We start from the raw sequence: 20,007 nt of genomic DNA on the forward strand, positions 1-20,007 counted from the left end.
TTTTAATTTTGTGGTTTGTTTTCAGTCTGCCACAAGTTGAGATGCCTTATGTTTCTTTAACAAATGACACTTCATGCTTTCCCAGCACTTGAGTTGGAGACAGCTTCTCATTGTGCCGGTTTGAGTTCTGGCACTTGAGAGCATCTTCATTCTGAAGCCTATGGACTGCTCCCCACTTATTTGAAGCAAAGTTTATCTTCTGTTCTTCGGTTAAGCCCTAGCCCCTGGTGGCACCCCAAATGAGTGTCTCATCCAAGTTGTGTTTGAGACTATATGAGCATTAGGAGGGCATGCACTCTTGTACTACAAAAGCAGAACTCACTGTTCTAAGCGGGGGAGCCCTTAGAACAATGAGTTCAGTCATGGAGATACCTAATTTCATATAAAAAAACAGTAAGATAGCTAAAATATGTTTTTAATGATTTTCTTCAAAAATGGCCTCTCTTTTCCTAACGTTCATTAACAGTTGGCTATAAGTCATTTTACATACTGAAAATACACATTATTTTCCAATACTGTATGTTTGAAAATATATGACAAAATGGCATTTTACAAGATTTACATGAAACAAATATTTGAAATAAAATTGGAGTTGGAGGGCAGGGGGAGGGAGATTAGGATACTTTGAGTCTCACAGGAGCCCATACTATAGATGTTAAGCCTTTGGCACTCCATGGAGAATATTTTTATTTAAAATCCACAAAACTTGGTAGGGAGAGGAAAGGAGAAATTTGATTGCTTGAGAGTTACCCTAGAAGACTGGATCTGTAAATTTACATGAATCTCTGAAACAGGCAAGTGTATATGAGTGCCAGATAATGTCTGAACTAACCAAGAAAAACTTGCTTTTCTGCATGACTGTGGTGAAAGCATTGATTCCCAACAACTTTCATGCTTATAAGGATTTCTTTTAAAGGGACTAACTACACATTGGGCAGCAACTGTGTCGTCCAAAAAATATTGGCTGAATTTAACATATTGGGGGCATGTGAATTCCTAAGAATGTCACACCTTGTCTATGCCAATAAATCAGAGTGTCTATTCTTGATACTAAATCTGATGTCATTGGCAGATTTTCCTCCTTAATGGAATGATAGTATTCAGAAGGGAGAATATTTTTTCATGTATTTTGCTCTCTCTGTGATTGGGGTGTTCTTAGGATTTTTTTTTTAATATTTTAACTATAAAATAGTACTGGCAAATCCCAAGATAACTAGATCTGGATTTCATTTTGTATTTTCAACTCTGTGTGATCTTGTGCACATTCCTGACATGTTACAAACAGCTTGTGTCTCTGAATGTGCAGTATCAATTTTCAGTGGTGAAAGCCCCAAAAGGAAACAGACTGATTCTTCCATGCACAAACAGCTGGGCAGTTGTGGATGGAATTAATTGCTGATATATATTGGCTGTGTTTTTCTTCTCTTGTCATTTCCTTTGCAGCTGTGAAAGTGAAGTTTGACTTGAAAACAGACATTTCCAGGAGTGCAAATCCAAAAAATATCAAAATGGGATTCTTCAAATATAATATCTGCTACCTTGGAGTTCAGCTTGGGGGTGAGATGGGAAAAAACAAGGGATGGCAGGCCGTTCATAATTACAGATATGGTTGAAAAATCATTAAATCAGTCACATGGACTGAAAAATATTTTTGAATGGATTCATTTTTATGACAAAAGCAACCTCCTAATCCATCAAAAAGCTAGATCACTCAGCAAAGTACCCCCTCATTCTAGGATCCTGAAAGAAGGTGTTCTAGGTCATCTCTGAAAATATTGGGGAAAAAAGGAAAAAAAAGAAAGAAAATATGGAAATATTCAGTACTCCAGACTGATTTATTGTTCCACTGTAAAAAAATAGCAACTGGCCAGGGTAATGTGACAACATGTATCATTAAAACTAATATTTTCCTGGTCTTTTCCAAAAGTCTTTTCATTGTTGTAATTTAACGTAAACGATTACATAGCTTATTTTTTTTTTTTTACATATGTGAAAATTACACTGAAAAAAAGAACAAAACTTTTTTATTCCATGAGTAACAGGAGTTCAATTAAAAGTTACTTTTGGTTGTGTGTCTAAAAGTACACATATAGGAAGTATTGATTAAAATCACTTTGAACAATAATGAGATGTTTGGTAACAGTTTCAAAAACTGATAAATTATTTTCAACACCAGGTTTTTAGGCAGTATATATATGTCTTACAGAATATCTTATTTGGAAATAAATTAGACAAAAATCAAAACTCTTAAGAAATTTGCAGAAGTAGGTGATTACAAAAATTTTTTAGGTTTGGTATGCAGATTCGTGATTTTCATCAGAATAGTTCTTCCTTTGATGTATCTTAATATTCCACCAAAGCAAGTTTATAAGTTGAATCCCTTATTTTTTTAAGGCAACTCTTGCTAGTTCGTGGATAAGAAAATGCTTTTATTATTTCTGCGTTGCCAGGAGAACTAGACCATTGACAGAGAAGGTTAGGTCATGCTTATGTTCACGATGGGGTCTCTGCTTTGGCAAATAGGCCAAAAGCAAAGTTCTAGAGTGAGCTATGTTGCCAACACCTTGAGATACGCAGAAGCTTCTGTTGCTAAACTTAGAAGCTGGCAAGGTTGGACTTCCCCTTCCTCCTCGCGTTTTGCTGGCTGAGCTAAATGATCTACCTTGCCTTTTATCTTTACTGTCTTCCCAAAAAAGAAACAAGTCCATATTTTATTTCGTGGCGGGAAGGCTGATCTACAACATGAACTTTGCTCTCGTTTCTTTGAGGAGGATTAGCCAATTAGGTTTAATTTGAGGCCCTGAAAAATGTTGTGACAATATTAACGTGCAGTTTGTGTCACTGAAGCCTGGTTGGGTGTGTTGTTTCCCCCAGAGTGGGCTCCACCCTTGCTCTAACCACACTGAGTGTGGATATCTCACTGTTTAAAAAAACAAGGTTCATTTTTAGGGCAGCATTGCTTCAGAGTTGCCACACAAAAACCAGCTTAAGAAATGTACAGCACCTTCAAATTGTTTTGTAAGTAATGGCTTGTCTATTTGTAAAACTGATAGTGCATAGCTTAGGGGGAAGCATAGATAAGATGGATGCTTAGTTTTTTGTTGTTAGCTACTAGTAAGTGCAATGTTCTCCTTGGAAAGGGAGCCTCCGGCTTTATCACTCAACTAAATTTTCTTCCTATTAGTTCACTTGTTTGCTTCCTTCTTTTTTTTCTTCCCTTAAACAGTTTACTGAACTGTTGGTTTTTTTGTTTGGGGGCTAACAATGATTGTTTAAACTGAGGAAAATACTGGTAGTTTCCCAAATGTGCTAATTATTTAACATAAAAATGCTTGAAGGTAGTGTTTTGCACTGAACTTACTGGACCCCCTAACAGCATAATCCAGCAGTACTGTATTTCGAGACATCGTGACATGAACTTTGTGTGTAAGAGTGGGTTCATTGAATTTAAAAAAAGGCAGCATCTAAAGAGCCTTTATTTCTGTCATAATGATGCTTTGTCCTGTTGCTGTTGGGTATTTGTCAGAAGAGTTGGGGAAGGCTGCAGCCCAAAGTTCTGTTCCATGGCTTGTCTGTGCCTCTGTTCTTTCCAGAGTTTGTGACGTGAACAGTAAGTTGAACTATAGGACAGAATTGCTGTTATAAAATGAGGTCCACATTCAGCAATTTTTTTCTTTGCAAATGGATCTGACTGTCCCCCCTTACGTATTGGGGTTCCGTTTGTAGCTAGGTTATCATGCCTGTGAGGTGTTTAATCATGCACTGATCAAAGTAGGCACGTTGAGAGAGAGACTGTGCTTTGTGATCTCTGTACTGAATCTTGTCTTCCTCTCATGCATGTTTATCGTGTACCCTTGTGGGATAGACCCACCCATTCAGTACAAGCAAGACGAGCAACTTGCTTCAGTTGAAATCAAAGCTGAATGTTGAAAATGTCAGATTTTCTTACAGCTTGCAGGGGTAATATTGTGTCATCCTTTTTGGACTTACACTTGTGAACAGTTCCTTGCTTTAGCTTCCTCTTTGAAAATTAGTAGTAATTGTGTTTAGCTATTTGCTAACATCACAAAGATGTTAGAAAGAAGTGGAAGCTTGGTATCAAAAAAGCACTAGCCTGGGAATCAAAAGGCTGTTTCTTTTGGACACTAGTTTCTTTACCGAAAAAAAAAATTTTTTTAATGTTTATTCATTTTTTGAGAGAGAGTACACACAAATGGGGGAGGGGCAGAGGAAGAAGGAGGCAGAGAATCTGAAGCAGGCCCCAGGCTCTGAGCTGTCGGCACAGAGCCCAAAGCAGGGCTCGAACTCACAAACCATGAGATTATGACCTGAGCCGAAGTTGGAACCTTAACCGACTGAGCCATGCAGGCGCCCCCACTCGTTGCTTCAGTGGTAAACTTGGGTATTTGGGTGATCTCTCTAAGATCATCTGCAGCTGAGAATTACCCCACTTCTTTTTGTGAAGACACATGCCTATTCCAGCAGTACTAAAGGGGGTATATTAGAATTGAGAAAAAAAAATGTTTAGGTGTTAACCCAGACTCATTTTTATAAATGACATGAAAACTAAAGCTTTACTTTAAGTAAACTGTGTATATCAGAAATTTTGGAAGTTCATTTTTAGATTATATTTCTGAGCAGTAGTATTGGCTAATAAATCATCACCTCAAACAAGAAAAAAATTTCAAATTGTGTTTTGCATCCTGACCCCATACACAAACCACATACACACCACCAAATTTCTGAAGTAAGTTTCCCTTACCATGCAGAAAACACTCTACTATTTTTAGTTATATTTCATTTTTAAAATGTTGGTTTCAGTCCACTGAACTAGATCATCTCTACTGTTCCTTTGAACTCTTGGAGAATACACTTACTCTTAGACTTTTTTATAGTTGCTCCAGAGCAAAGTTTGCTAACCAGTTAGTTGTTAAATATTGAAATAGGAAGATTTTCTAAGTAGATTCTATTTGGAACTTTTGTAGAATATCAGTAGTTAATATCTCCAGTAATACTTCATCTTATTTTTTCTTGTAATAATTATGTAATATAATTATTTTTATAATATAAAAATTATATATCTTCATATCCTTTCATGTTTGTGCCAGTATGCTATACAAATCTTATTCATACATACCATATTAGTAAAAACTAATACACATACCATAACATGAAGAGGGTTGAGAAGCCTTTTCTGGAGAACTAGGTATCATGTGTCATGTAGATTAGATGTAGAGTATCAGGTTACTATTAATAGACCCCATCTCTTTCTCACCAGAGGTTTCCCAGGACTCTACAGAAGTTCCCTTCTCTGCTTTAAATAGTGTTACTTTTAAATAGTGTTAATTTTATAACATAAAAAATACACATGGTAAAAAGATGAAGCCATACAAATGACAAGATGTCTCTTTGCAACCCTAATCCCTGAGCCCTGCTCCGTAGGGAGGAAATGTCTTTGGATGAGTGTGTATCTTTTTTTTTTAAACCAAATAAAATTATCCAACACATACCATTATGTATCTCATTCTTTTTAATGGCTGTATAGTACCTCAGTGTATGGATGGATGTACTATCATTTATTCAATCTCCCTTTGACAGATACCTGGATTATTTCCAAGTTGTTCCCTGTCTCCCATCAGATATACTTATGGTGTCAGTCCTTTCTCTTATCGCCATTTTGGGCAGAACCCAGGTGCTGTAGGAAAGGGGTGATAGTGCTGTGCAAAAATAGAGAGACCCTCATCAACTTCTCCTCCGACTAGAGCACCAAAGGTACGCCCCTCTGTCCCGCCACTTATGAGTGGGTAAGAACTGTCGTGGGAGTAATCTTTCAGCAGATTAATGGAATAATAACCGTGGGCTTAGAGTCTGGTAACTTGAGTGCAAGATTGTGGGGAGGTTACTTAATCTCCTTGACCCTTAGTTTTGCCATCTACAAAATGAGAGGTTGGAATCGTTGAGTTTTATGCCCTTTCCAACTGTAGTTTTTATTTACATTTTTGTTGGGGTATTGATTTAATAAGCTATGTAACCCAATTTATATTAAGTTTCTGTTCTTTAAATTGAAAACATCTTTTGTGTATATTCTGTGATGTGTAATTTATTTGACCTACCATATGGACTAAGCTATTTTAAAGTTTAAGAATGTGAAAAAGAGAAATTGAATATTATATTTTATATAAACTCTGCTTTTCTAAAAAGTCCGTTTCAAAAGCATAAAACCCATTCCAGAGAAAAACAGATCCTTCTATCATACTTGAATACTTGAGGAGAAGATTCTGAGTGAGGTGTTTGTTTTTAAAATGGATCCTTGTAATTTTCAATGAATCTAACCATTCAGGGCTAATCCTTAGGGCTTTGAAAACTTGGCATTAGCCCCCTTGTTTAAATTGTTTTCACATTTTAGTCCTCTAATCCATCTCCTTGTTTCAGTGAATGCTAAATTGGTATTGGTTGACATAGCTGGAGTTTTCGGATTTGGTGCTGAGGAAACAGCCTAGAGAGGTGAACTGTACACTGCCATCCTGCCAGCAAGGTTACCAAGTGACGTAGCAAAGCTATAAAGTAATAGAAGCAGGAATTTTTGCTGCACCACACAGAAGATGTTTAGGATTGCCTGTTTCACCATTTTATTCTTGTAATTCTGTCAAGTGACAGCTGTCCTGAAAGCCAAGTGGTAAAGCACTTCACTGTCTGATTTGCTTAATAACAACAAGAAGATAAAAGACCTTTTCTCAGCCTGGACACAGGGGAGTCTGTGTACGTTTGTACGCTGGTTTAGCCTAGCTTTTTCCTAGACCTTGAAAAGTATCCTTCTCCCAAACCAGAGATATTATTTATTATGTAAGCAGCGCTACATAAATACTACTGGTATTCTGTGTTCATTTCCTATCAGTTGTTTGACATACGGTTCCTGTTAGCAAAATGTGTTGAGGACCATCTAGGAACAACACTGCATTAAGTGGTGAGAGCACCGACATGACAGAGACGGTCTCCCTGGCATCTATTACAATGACAGCGCCTCTTATTTTTCCCATTGTTAGAATTTTCTAATACCCCCTGGTTAAGTGTAACTGTGGACAGAGAAAGTTCTCCACATTTTGACTGTGAAAACGGATGAAAACAAGGGGGGGCTTTAATGTCTGGTGTGGACAGTGTCATTTACTGTGGAGGCACACTCTTCTGTGTGTGGATCTGCTAGTGACATCGGTTTCTAAACAAAATAAAGGTACGGTGGTTGGACTAAATGAGCCTCAAGTTTTGCCTAGCTAAATGTATCTGATAGATTTAAACCCATTGTAATTATTGTACCTCATATATTATGACTTCATCTATTGCTTGTATGACACTAACCTTGAAAATGGTCACAATATGTCTTGATGACACATCCTGATATCTTCTTTGTCAAGTTCCCCCATCCATTGTGGCATTTACGCCGAAGGAAACTCTCTATAGTTAGAAATATACAGGATACTGCTGTCGACCGGATGTTGAACAGCTTTGTCTAAAACATTGGCAATCATTTTATAAAAACAATCTATGATAGCACAGTCAGATAGATTATAGTTTGAGCTGAAGCAGAAAACCATTTTAAGTGTGTGTGTGTGTGTGTGTGTGTGTGTGTGTGTGTGAGAGAGAGAGAGAGAGAGAGAGAGACACAGAGACAGAGAGAGGAGAAAAAAATCTAATCGTTGCTCTGTTATGCAATCCTAGAAGAAACTGCTGTTTCTTCTTCAGAGCCCAGCTTTTGCCCTGGATCCTGTGACACACAGTGGGAATTCACTTCCTATCAGGAAACGCTGTTTTTCAATGTATTATCTTGTTGAGACAACCACAGTGAACAATAGGCTATTAATGTATTAGAACAACAAGTGTCATAACTAAGCCAATATTTGCTTTGTTTTGCATGTTATCCTAAAAAACCTTTGGCCAGGCTTCAGAATGCATTTGACCATCAGTAACCGCTAGGCATAAAAGCCATGACCGTTAAAAGGAATAAAGAGAAAAATGTGTTAATAACAGTGATGAGCTTTCTGCAGGTTTACTCACTTCCTGTCAGAGAAACAAGCATAAATAAAATGGTTTCAAATACATCTTTCAGGTATGAAAAATGTCCACTTAAAGGCCCATTTTGAGTTTTGGAAGCCACACCAAGAAGCTGGTATAAAGAAAAAGTCTCAAACTCAAGTTCTGCTATGAAACATCAAACCCTCTTATGAGATATATCACATCCAATTTTAGATATTTGTATTTAAAATAATTTTATGACCACCTCAATTTATACGTGAAGAAAATCAGACCTTACCTCTCATTTCAATCTTCCTTTAGTGTCTTAACCCAAAATTCTGTTAAACAGCAATTCTCAACAACTCTTGGATACTTTATATTTATCTTTCATTTGACAGTTGTCAGAAACTGGTTTGTACTGTTTGTTGTCTTACCATGTGGTTATGTTTTAGTTCTTTCTATGGCTAAACTGAAAAGCCCTTAAAAGCAAGACCTAGACCTGTGCCTTATATTTCCTTGTAGACTTTACCTAACGGCTGAGTTAGTGTTTGCTCATTGATTGGATCAGTAGTTTTTTGTTTGTTTGTTTTTTAAGATGACATTTTTGTACCATGACTTGTACCTAGTCTCAAACCCAGGAGAAAATACATATTTTTAAAAAATTATTCTTTTTATATCTTTGCTCCTTTTGTGGTTACTTTTCAATCAGCTTAAGACATTTCATATGCAGGTCACAATATTCATTACCTCAACCATCTTGGGTAACTGGCCATTCTGAACAAACCATGATTAGCCCAGTTTTCTAGGGTTGCTCTAAATTCTCTGCCCTAGTTTATTCTAAGACAAGTAGAGAATGAGATATTATGGTTCAGTAGCCCTGCTCACCTCACTCAGTTTAATAAACCCTTATTGTATAACTGTAAGCAGACAGTAAAGAAAAGAAAACGATGTTGACCCAATTACTGAGCCAGATAGACTTACTCAAATAATTTAAGCACAATACAGACTCTGAAAATTTGTTTTGGGAGCAATACTGGGGTGGGGGCTAAGGAAGGCTAATTCTTAGTTCTGATGGAGGAGATTGAGAAGGCCATCATGGAAGGAGTTGGCTTTTGAGTAAGACCTCAAAGCGTGGATTAAGAGTTGGATGGATGGAGGCACTTGGGTGAGTCAGTTGGTTAAGTGTCCAGTTTCAGGTATGATCTTGTGGTTCATGAGTTTGAGCCCCATATTGGGCTATCTGCTCTCAGCACAGAGCCTACTTGGGATCCTCTGTCTCCCCCCCCCCCCCCCCCCCCCCGCACTTCTCTCTCTCCACCCTGGTCAAAGATAAACATTAAAAAAAAAGTTGGATGGAGATGAGAGGGGAGAACAGTCTTGAGAGTATGAGAAATAATGTGAGCAAAGCATCAGTCAGGGAAAAGCCTTCTGTTTGGGAAAGTCCTCACTTTCCTCTAAGTCTGTGAGGGATAAAGTTGGAAATCTTTTCCACCCTATTTTCAGAGCCTGAGTTTTAGAACCATCCTCCCACCCCCCGCCACCCAGGGCTGATTCGTAAATATTTTTTAAAGATAGGAATCCAGCGTATTGTTTTTTCTCCTTGAAGGAAGGACTAAGAAAATTGTGGAAGTTTTTAAGTTAACTTTTTTATGTTTATTTTTGAGAGAGAGAGACAGAGACAGAGGGCAAGTGGGGGAGCAGCAGAGAAGGAGACACAGAATCTGAAGCAGGCTCCAGGCTCTGAGCTGTCAGCACAGAGCAGACGCGAGGCTCAAACTCATGAACCACGAGATCATGACCTGAGCCAAAGTCAGACGCTTAACTGAATGAGCCACCCAGGAGCCCCAGAATATTGTGTTTTTGGAAAATTACAGTAGGTCGCTTGTGCTTCTCAGTTGTAATCATGAACCCCAAGGGTTACAGTGTCCTTACTACCTTTTAGATATTTAAAAAGAACACTTTACACTCTACAGAACTTTACCTTGACAATAGAAATCAAAAGTAGAAACAAAATATTTAACAAACTCTGGAGAGTTACTAAGCTCCATGAAGATGCTTTTTATTCAACAATAAAGTACTTGATGTAGGCTTTAAGTCCAGCTAAGTAGGCACTATAGAACTAAACTGTGAGTCTGGTCTTTGTGAGCCTCAGAAAAACAAGAATCCTACTACAAGCCTGAATTTAAAATCTAGCAGGCAATGTAAGTGGACCCTGTTCAGGCATGACTCATAAAGTTTATTCTCTCTAGTGAATTACAGTGAAAACTTGAAAAAGCAGCATTCTCATTTTTTTAATGGCATAAATGGTTCTAAATTCTTAGGAAAATACACAAAGAATCTGTTTTGTGTGTTAACCTTGAATGCATACCTACAAGCTACTTAAAATCAAGAAATGGGAGCTTGTGGCATCAGGTGACTTTTATTTTTCATAAAAGTTAACATTTAATGGCTCATTTGGGTGAGTGTCCGACTCCAGCTCAGGTCATGATCTCACAGTTCATGGGTTTGAGCCCCGCATTGGGCTCTGTGCTGACAAAAATTTTCAAAAATGAATTTTTAAAAAGTCAAAAAAAATTTAAAACATAAATAGCACAGTGGTTAAGAACAGAGGTTCTGGAGCCAGTTTCCTTGAATTTATATCTCTGTCACACATACTCTTGTGTGACCTTAGATAAGTAACTTCTCTGTGCTGTTAGTCTGTAAAATGAATAAGGTCATAGCACCTACCTTTCTAGGGATATTATGGGGATTAAAAGAGTTAAGACATGCTACATTCTTATTTTCTTTAACTTTTTAAATGTTTATTTTTGAGAGAGAGAGAGAGAGAGAGAGAGAGAGAGAGAGAGGACAAGTTGGGGAGGGGCAGAGAGAGGGGGAGGCACAGAATCCAAAGCAGGCTCCAGGCTCCAAGCTATTAGCACAGAGCCTGACGTGGGGCTTGAACTCACAAACCATGGTATCATGACCTCAGCCAAAGTCGGATAATTAACCAACTAAGCCACTCAGATGCCCCCAAACATGTTACATTTTTAAAACCAAGCAAGACAACATTAGATGGTCAAGAAATGTTGACTACTAGCCATTACTCCTCTCTTTACGTAAAAACATCTTCATCAAAAATTATGTTTTTAAAACTTCTGTTGTAATTCGTTTAACGAAAATAAACCACACAAGCTAAGTTACTAAGAAGGATAATGTGAGGAATGGAGTTGGAGTTGGCTGAACATGCCTGACAAGGATTTGGAATCTAGGCGGATCCTTAAGAACAGGGCAGAACCCTGGCAATGGGCAGTGGGAAAGAACCCAGGTGTGAGGACTGTCAGTAGGAGTTCAGTAGTGGGTGCCAAACCATGGCATGTGGGCAGAGCATAGGAACGGGGTATTCTGGTAATTGAGAGAAGACTAGTTGGGGAATCAATACCAGCGACCTCTGTGTGGCATCAGAAATCCCCTAGAAGCCAAGATGCGAGCTATTGGTGACCTCAGGGAACTGTAGAAACAGATAACATGGTCTAAGACTGAGACCTGGGTTATCAAGTTCAGGTATAGACCTTCAGTTTTTTTTTTAATTTTACATGGTTTTTATTTATTTTTGAGAGACAGAGAGAGACAGCATGAGCAGGGGAGGGTCAGAGAGAGAGAGAGAGAGAGGGGAGGAGACACAGAATCTGAAGCAGGCTCCAGGCTCTGAGCTGGCTGTCAGCACAGAGCCCGACGTGGGGCTTGAACCCACGAACCATGAGATCATGACCTGAGTCAAAGCCGGATGCTTAACCGAATGAGCCACCCAGGTGCCCCTAGACCTTCAGGTTTTTTTTGTTTTTGTTTTTTAAAAAATTTTTTTTAAATGTTTTTTATCTTTGAGAGACAGAGAGAGACAGCGTGAGCAGGGGAGGGTCAGAGAGAGAGGGAGACACAGAACCTGAAACAGGCTCCAGGCTCTGAGCTAGCTGTTAGCAGAGAGCCCGACGCGGGGCTTGAAACCACGAATGTGAGATCATGACCTGAGCCGAAGCCGGACGCTTATCTGACTGAGCCACCCAAGCGCCCCCCTTCAGTTTTGAAAGTATTTGGAGTTACCTGACAGAGGAACAAGATACAGGCTACCTTTCATAGTGAGTGGATGGGCTGAGAGAGTTTGATTTTTAAGAAGGAGATGAAAGTATTGCTCCAGTGAAAGTCAAACAACAGTTGAAGCAGCAGTCGCAAGATTACCTTGATATTGAGTTGCTTAGCTAGTTTCTTATGGATTTTCGTAATCCTAGGGGTCCAGAGCCTGTGGCATGATGCTGAATCTGCAGGTTAGGGGTCAGTGGTCCCTCATGTGGGGAGGTAGGGAGGAATGGAGCATGTGTATATGCATGGCAGGAAACCTGCCGATCTGAGCAAGTGGCTTTTTCAATCCATCCTCAGTTAAATGACAAAACATTCCCTCAGACTGTCATATTTTATAGTTTGATAACTGCTCTAATACTGTTCAGCTAGGAAAGAAGTGGTGGAGCCCACTGCATCTTTAATTTGTGATTCGCATTCATTGTGAATCCTTTTTTTTCCTTAAAGAAATTTCTGTTCAGCATTCTTATGTTCCTGGCCTCAGATTTTCTTGGAAACATTGTTTCTCAGTCTAAAATTGTAGTTTGCAGAATCCATGCCACTGTGGAAGAGATCTGCGTTGCATTGTCCTGAACATATAGCAAATGTCATTCAGCTTGCTGTTTTGATTTGTTATTTCTACAGAGATAACTTTGATTCTGCAAAGGTGTGCTATCTGTCCACATTGTTATGATGGTGAGCTGCCTCCTAAAATTGGTATTATCAGGATGGAAATTTCCATTGGAACAGCATGTGTATTTGTTTCCTAGAGCCACCATAACAAAGTACCACAAAACGAGTGTCTGAAAACAACAAAAATTTATTCTCTTATAGTTCTTGAGGCCAGAAGTCCAAACTCAAGGTGTCAGTAAGTTTGGTTACTTCTGGGGGCTCTGAGGGAAAACCTGTTGCGTTCCTCTCTTAGCTTTTGGTGCCGGCAGACCTTGGTGTCCCAGGCCTGGCACAGCATGCTTTTAACCTCTGCCTCTGTGTCTGCATCCACATCTTTCTCACTTTTATAAAGACACTAGTCATTGGGTTTAGAGCCTCCCCTAATCCAGTATGATTTCTTCTTAATTTGATTACAAATTAAGGCCTTATTTTCAAATAAGGTCATATTCTGAAGTAACGACATGAATTTGGGGGGACACTAGTCAACCAAGTATAGTATGTAAAGTTGAACTTTAGATCTAAAGGATGATTCATTTGGAAAAGCGTTTGGGGGCACCTGCGTGACTTGGTTGGTTGAGCATCCAGCTTTGGCTTAGGTCATGATCTCGTGGTTCATGAGTTCGAGCCCCACATCAGGCTCATTGCTGTCAGTGTGGAGCTCACTTGGGGTCCTCTGTCCCCCTCTCTCTGCCTGTCCCCTGCTCATGTGCTCTCTCTCTCTCTCTCTCAAAATATTTTTTTAAAAAGAAAAGAAAAGGCTAGTTTCATAAAAACAAATTTTTTTTCTTTTTTCTTTTTTTACAAAAGCAGATTTCTTAGGCTAATGAACATCTCTTTTCATGGACTGCCATTTATAACAATGGTGAGATTTCTAAAATGGCAGGTTATGACCAAATATTTTTTAAAGTGATTTTCAAGTACTATTACCTATGCTTAATAAATTTCATTTTCATGGCTCACTGTTAGACTTTTCCATAGAAGGAAAACAGATGGGGTTGTGATGATCTTAAAATCCCCCTTACTAGCCAAAATCTGAAGGTGGGAACTCCTTCAAATCAGACTCCCTTGCAGTGACAATGTATTGAGTTACCTACAGCGTTTGGATTGACTTTTGCAGCTGTATTTTATGTGTTATAACCATAAAAGCCAACATTCTTTAGTTGGGATACCTGAAATAGTAGATCAGGATGAACTCTTGGGACTTACTCATACCCTGTGTTCTTTAACTTTGTGTGTGTGTGTGTGTGTGTGTGTGTGTGTGTGTTGCTTTCAGTTTTTAAAATAAAGAACGTTGCCTTTTGTGTGTGTGCCCTTCCAGGCTCCCTCCTATTTCTCACTGGTCACTGTGACCCCATTAGGAATGGACCTTTGAAAGTATTGTCCACGGTAGTAATAAATCAGTTTTCTAGACTAGACTTTTGGGTGATTGTTTTATTTTGCAAACTCAGCTCATTTTGTAGGATTGTTTGCATTTCTTCAGAATGAGGAACTAGAATTTCTTGAGTTTGGAATCCTTGAGAAATAAGTAGATGGAAGATTGGAATTTGAGGGAGTTAAGATTTCCATATTACTTGTATTCTGATATTCACTTTGGAAAGTTTCCTGAGGTTTCTAGATAGACGTAAAGTATCAGGAAAGAGTGAATTTGACCTCAGACATTGTCTCAAGAAAATGTCAAACCAGGGACTTTAAATTTTTCAAGCTCAGTGCTGCACAAATAAATAAACTTCAGTTTATGAAGTATGTGAGAGTTGATGTTTCTTGAAAAGAAAAAAAAGAAAGAAAAGTAACTTTTTTTTACCCAGAAGGACTACCAAATAGTAAGAGCCAAGCATTTAAGGTATCTCCAGAAATTGAGAGCAATGAATCTCTTAAAAAAAAAAATCACAATCTCCAGTGATTCCACTTTTTAAAACCTCTCATTTATCATGAGCTGTCAAGTTCTGGATAGTTTCCTGGATCTCAGTTTTAAAAGTTTCACTGATACCAGGGGACTCAATAACAGAAACTAAATGTCTGAGAAGTACATTCGAGTAATCAATCCACTAGTCTCTGTCAACTTTCTCTTAGGAGAAGAAAAAAATCCTCCTTTTGTTTTTTCCCAGGCATTTCCAAAAGCTCCGTGTTAAAGACAAATGATGACTGAGTGAATATAAACAGGACATTCATCAAGTTCCATAGAAAAGAGGGTAAAGGCACCAAAGCCATATGATTTTGGATTCTGCAAGATATTTGAGGGATCACCTCTCTGCGGTTGATTGTTTTACTTACCATTTTATAAGGCTATATATTTATTTATTTAAAAAGCAGTTTCAGGTGCCTGGGTGGCTCAGTCAGTTCAGCAACTGACTCTTCATTTCAGCTCAAGTCATGATCTCGTAGTCGTGAGATCAAGCCCCACATCGGGCTCCGTGCTGGGCGTGGAGCCTGCTTAGGATGCTCTTACTCTCCCTCTACTCTCCTCTCCCTCTCTCCCTCTGTCTCTCCCTCAAAAATTTGCTTCAATAAAAATTTTTAAAGCTCCATTTCATACTTGCTTTTCCAAATGATTCATGTTGGGCACAATTTGACTAGATAATGGTTGAGTTTGGACTACAAGAAAATACACTTCATCTCAACGTTTTATATATATTTTCATGTTTGTAATTTTGCCTTTTGCATAGCCATTATATTTGGTAAATTTGATCTATTTATAATGAGAGGCGCTTTTTTTCCCCCAACCCTGCCAATGTCTAAGCAAGTAACTGCCCCTGGTTTCCCCAGTCACAGCTCTTCAAATAGAGGAGCCCAGTTCCCTGTTCCTTGCAACAGGTAATATTGATTAATAAGATTCTTCATCAAGTATTGATACTTTAGTGAGAAATAAGTTAGATTTATCCTTTGCTTTGTCCAGTGGTTAAATACTTAAGAGTTTTTGGATCACCTACTGAAGTTTGACCTAGCTGGCACCTGCTCAGAATTTTTGCACTTACTGCTCTGCACCTAGATGTTGTCGTGTATGCATTATTCGAAACGTAACTACTGTGTTCCAGCTGTATGAGCACAGGATGTAGTTTTCATGTTTGCTAAAATAATTTATCTTAATTAGCAGTGTATTTTTTTCTTTATAAAACAAAGTTTGAAACCATAACATTCTCAAAACTATGCCCTTCAATGGACAGTTCTCGTGTGTGTGTGTGTGTGTGTGTGTGTGTGTGTGTGTGTGTGCGCGCGCGCATGAATGCTGAGCCAGCTATCAAATTCCATTAAGGATACATAGCAACATGGTGGGTTGTTGTTACCATTACCAGTCTATTTTGTTGTTGTTGTTGTTATTTTCATTGACTTTAAGTTTCTTTTTTTCTTAATTTTTTAAACATTCATTTTTGAGAGACAGAGAGAGACAGAGCATGAGCAGGGGAGGGGCAGAGAGAGAGAGGGAGACACAGAATCTGAAGCAGGCTTCAGGCTCTAGGCTGTCAGCCCAGAGCCTGATGCAGGGCTCGAACCCACGAACCATGAGATCATGACCTGAGCCGAAGTCAGATGCTTAACCAACTGAGCCACCCAGGTGCCCCAATTTTAAGTTTCAATTTTAACTAAGGCTTAGATTAATAGTATTTTTTACTAATCAGTTGTAGTTTCATTGTTTGCTGACTTTTATATTAAAGTTTAGAATTTATAGTATTATTTTAAAGATATACTTAACAGAACTTATTTGAAAAGATTCTGGCAATAGGCCAGAGAGAGTTAAGTTTCCCATACAATACTGAACTTCACTACTTTCAGAACATTTACCATTTCTATTTCGGTAAATATTGTGGTAAATATTGTGATCCTATAATGTATTTTCAAGCACCACAATAAAGAAAGGCTGTAATCAAGGTTGTAATAGCTGTATATTCTTCTAGGAAATGACAGCTTTTTGAGTAATTCCTTTTTTTTTTTCGTCAACTCTTTCATACCTATTAAGATCTGTAACCATGAATAATTACATATTTGGGGAAGAACGTTTGGTAATCTGAGGCAGATCATTAAACCTCAGTGTTCTTATCTGTAAGGTGTGTATACTGCCAACATAATCTTTTTCTGAAGGTTAATTTATTTCATTATAAATAGTCAACAGCTCTCAATGCTTTCATAATGATGCTAAATTAACTTTAGGGGTAAAAGTGTAAACCTGAACAACATTTATTATTATCCAGGGGCACAACCAGTGTCATTTTGATGACCTCTAGCTAAGACATGGTATTCATCTGGTAGGTTAACAGAACTCCCAAAATATTGATCAATGTCGATGTGGCAGGCTCTTCAGATGAATTCGAGCCAGTTAAAGGGCCTTTCCTCTGCATTTTGTTCCTTTTTGTTTGGAACTCAAAATTGTGCTGAATGTTCCATGATATTTTATGATACCATTCATCTTTGCCTCCTCATGAAGGTACTTGATCGGCATAGCTCCTGATCCTCCTTGTCTTTATGCATCTTAGGTATCTGGCTTCCAAAGTACTGATAGAAAAGACCAAGATACAGAGCGACAAATTATGAGGAAGCAATATTGTATCATGGGAAGAGCTCTGGACAGGACAACCTAGATCACCCTGATTATACTTAGTGTGTGGTCTTGGGCTTATGTCTTTGTGAAGATTTCTTTCATTAGTTATCTGATCTAGAAAACAAGAGATTTGGATCAGGTATTCTTTTAATTTTCGCTTCAAAGAATTAAGTGAAAGGTACTTCTTTGACTTATTGGTAATATGTTAGTGGATGCTTAATCTTTAAAAATCTATTTACTTAAGAAAATGTGTTCCTTTTGTATTCAGGCAAACCAGATAACCACTGAACAGCTGGTTAATTTGTACATCTAGTTTTCTGTGCATGGAAGATGGACATCATACAATTAAGTCTGTTCACAAGCACTAAAATTTTTAGCCCTTCCTTATAGCCTGTTCCTCACAGTCCATGGTATTTGTAAAATGCCTGCATAAACTGTAGGTGACCGGCCTGTTTTTCTCGACACATTTCATTGAAAGAGTAAATTTTGACCACGAAGCAATCTGGGAATGACATGGTAGTGCTAATACATATCATGATTATGATTTTATAGTAATATCTAATACTTGTGTATTGTAGCTTTAGGAAAATCACTCAACACCTCTGAGTATAGTTTCCTCTCATCTGTAAAATGTGATCCTTGAATCTAGTCTGAAATATTCCAAGAGAAGTCTCACAGAATCAATAGCCATCATAGCAATAAGACTCTAGTGCTTTGTGGGATAATTAAATCTTCCATTGGGGCACTTAGAAAATGTCATCTGTATTACTTCGTGCTAGCCAGTGCCCATTGTTGGGAGCTTTTTTCCTTTTCTTTTTTTAACTTGACTTTTATCTATGTGTAGTTCAGTTTTTCAAACTCTGTCAATTTTCGTGTCAGTTGTATATCAAATCTTGGCTAGCAGTTGAAAGTAAGTAGTTCATGCCTTTCAGAATTTAAAATGAAGAAAACTTTACTGGCCGATCTGAGGATGTGCCTTGTTAGAGTTTGTGCAGGGTCCAAGTTGTTTTCTAAAACTGTAAATACCTTCACAATTTTACAGTATATTTAATAAGAAAAACTCTAACCCAATAAAGCAGTATGTGTTGTTGCTGCTGATGTTTTAACTGAACATGCCGCTTTGAAATCTTGGCATATCTTTGATTTTTGTTTTAAATACAGAACTATAGGCCTGGTACTTAAAAGTACAGCCATCTTTTTTGCTTATGTTCTAGAGAAAGCTGTTAAAACTGCCAAGAAGTTTGGAAAGACTTTTTGTAATAATTTTTTCATAAGATTGTTTTTACCATTCCCAGCCTAGAACTAATACAAACCAGATTGCTTTGGGAGGAGTTGTGATATAGTAAAATAATTCAAGTCAGCCACCACTTATGGAGTCCCCTGCCATTGTGAAGACTACAAACATAAGCAAAGAGATCTGGAAAATTGAACTAGAAGTAGTGAAGAGTCAAGAAAAAGTGAAAAACAAATGAACATTGAGTAATACAGATGGCATTTCCTAAGTGCCCAAATGGAGGAAAATTTAAATATCACCCAAATCACTAGGATGTTACTGCTATAGCCTGCCATAAACGTTTTTTTTTAATATCAGAGAGTCATTTTTGATTCCCTTCCATCTCTAGCATATATTCATTTCCTCCCCCCCACCTCAAATACACACACACACACACACACCCCTCTTTTCCTGTGTGTTTCCCATGTGACCATAACTTAAGAGTTTCTGGAGTAGTATTTTTCAAATAGTGGGTCATAACCCATTAGTAGAACAAGAACCCATTTGACCAATTTTTTCATGAACAAGATTAAAATAGGAAATATCGGAATGCACTCCCTGGTAAGGGAAAGTGTCATGAACTTATTTCCGCTAAATATCTCATGAATTTGTATATGATTATACTATAAAATGATTTCTTATTGTGAATCGCCATTTTTAGAGTTTGAAAGCCATCATTCTAGAGTGTTTCATCTATTTGTGCCTTAAACCTAAATTTCTTTAAATATACACTTTGGGTGGTTTCTGCATAAATATTTGGATAAGATTTTTTAGACTAGAGTTTTTGTTTATGCCTGATATCTTGTTTCTAATCTGCGTGGCCAGAGGAAAACCCATAGTGTTAACAGTGTTTTATGATGTTACTTTTTAAAAAGTCTGTTTTTCTGCATCATCTTCAATTCAAAGAATCCTCTTAGAATACTATTATTTTTCCCTTAATAGAGTTCTTACTGGTTTATATTGGTCTGAAGTACTAGAAAACATGCCTGTGTGCATGTAGCATTAAAAATAGGGTTGGTTGAGGGGTGCCTGAGTGGCTCAGTCAATTGAACGTCCAGCTTTGGCTCTGGTCATGATCTCACAGGTCATGGGTTCAAGCCCCACATCAGGCTTGCTGCTGTCTGCATAGAAGACTGCTTTCGATCCTCTTCCCCCTCTCTCTCTGCCCCTCCCATGCGCGCGCACACGCACGCTCTCACTCTCTCTCTTTCTGTCTCAAAAATACATACATCATAGCATTTAAAAGAAGCTATCAGCTTCTCTCTAACAAATAACAATTGTGGCTATTCTAAGGTCACACAACAGTTGGTGGAAATGCAAAGACTTGAATCCTAGTTTGTATTTTCAGTCCAACACTCTGCACCATTCTGATTTCTGCTTCAAAGGATTGCATAGAAAGTTTTAGAATGTAACTAAAAGCTTTTTAGTCTAA

At 38.0% G+C, this 20,007-nt stretch overlaps 1 protein-coding gene across 7 annotated transcripts in view; it reads left to right on the forward strand.

Annotated features, from left to right (window-relative positions):
- The window catches only part of ADD3 (adducin 3), a 118,034-nt gene that overhangs the window by 64,105 nt on the left and 33,922 nt on the right, over window positions 1-20,007 (forward strand). Inside the window, exon 1 of one of the 7 annotated variants that reach the window (XM_029932557.1) lies at window positions 2,941-3,018. The exons of the other annotated variants lie outside the window; for them this stretch is intronic. The gene's annotated coding sequence lies outside the window, so the exon portion shown is untranslated. Of the gene's footprint in view, window positions 1-2,940; window positions 3,019-20,007 lie in introns of those variants that run through there. 7 annotated transcript variants of the gene reach the window in all.

The sequence above is a fragment of the Suricata suricatta genome, chromosome 2 (genome assembly GCF_006229205.1).
Source record: "Suricata suricatta isolate VVHF042 chromosome 2, meerkat_22Aug2017_6uvM2_HiC, whole genome shotgun sequence".
NCBI lineage: Eukaryota > Metazoa > Chordata > Mammalia > Carnivora > Herpestidae > Suricata > Suricata suricatta.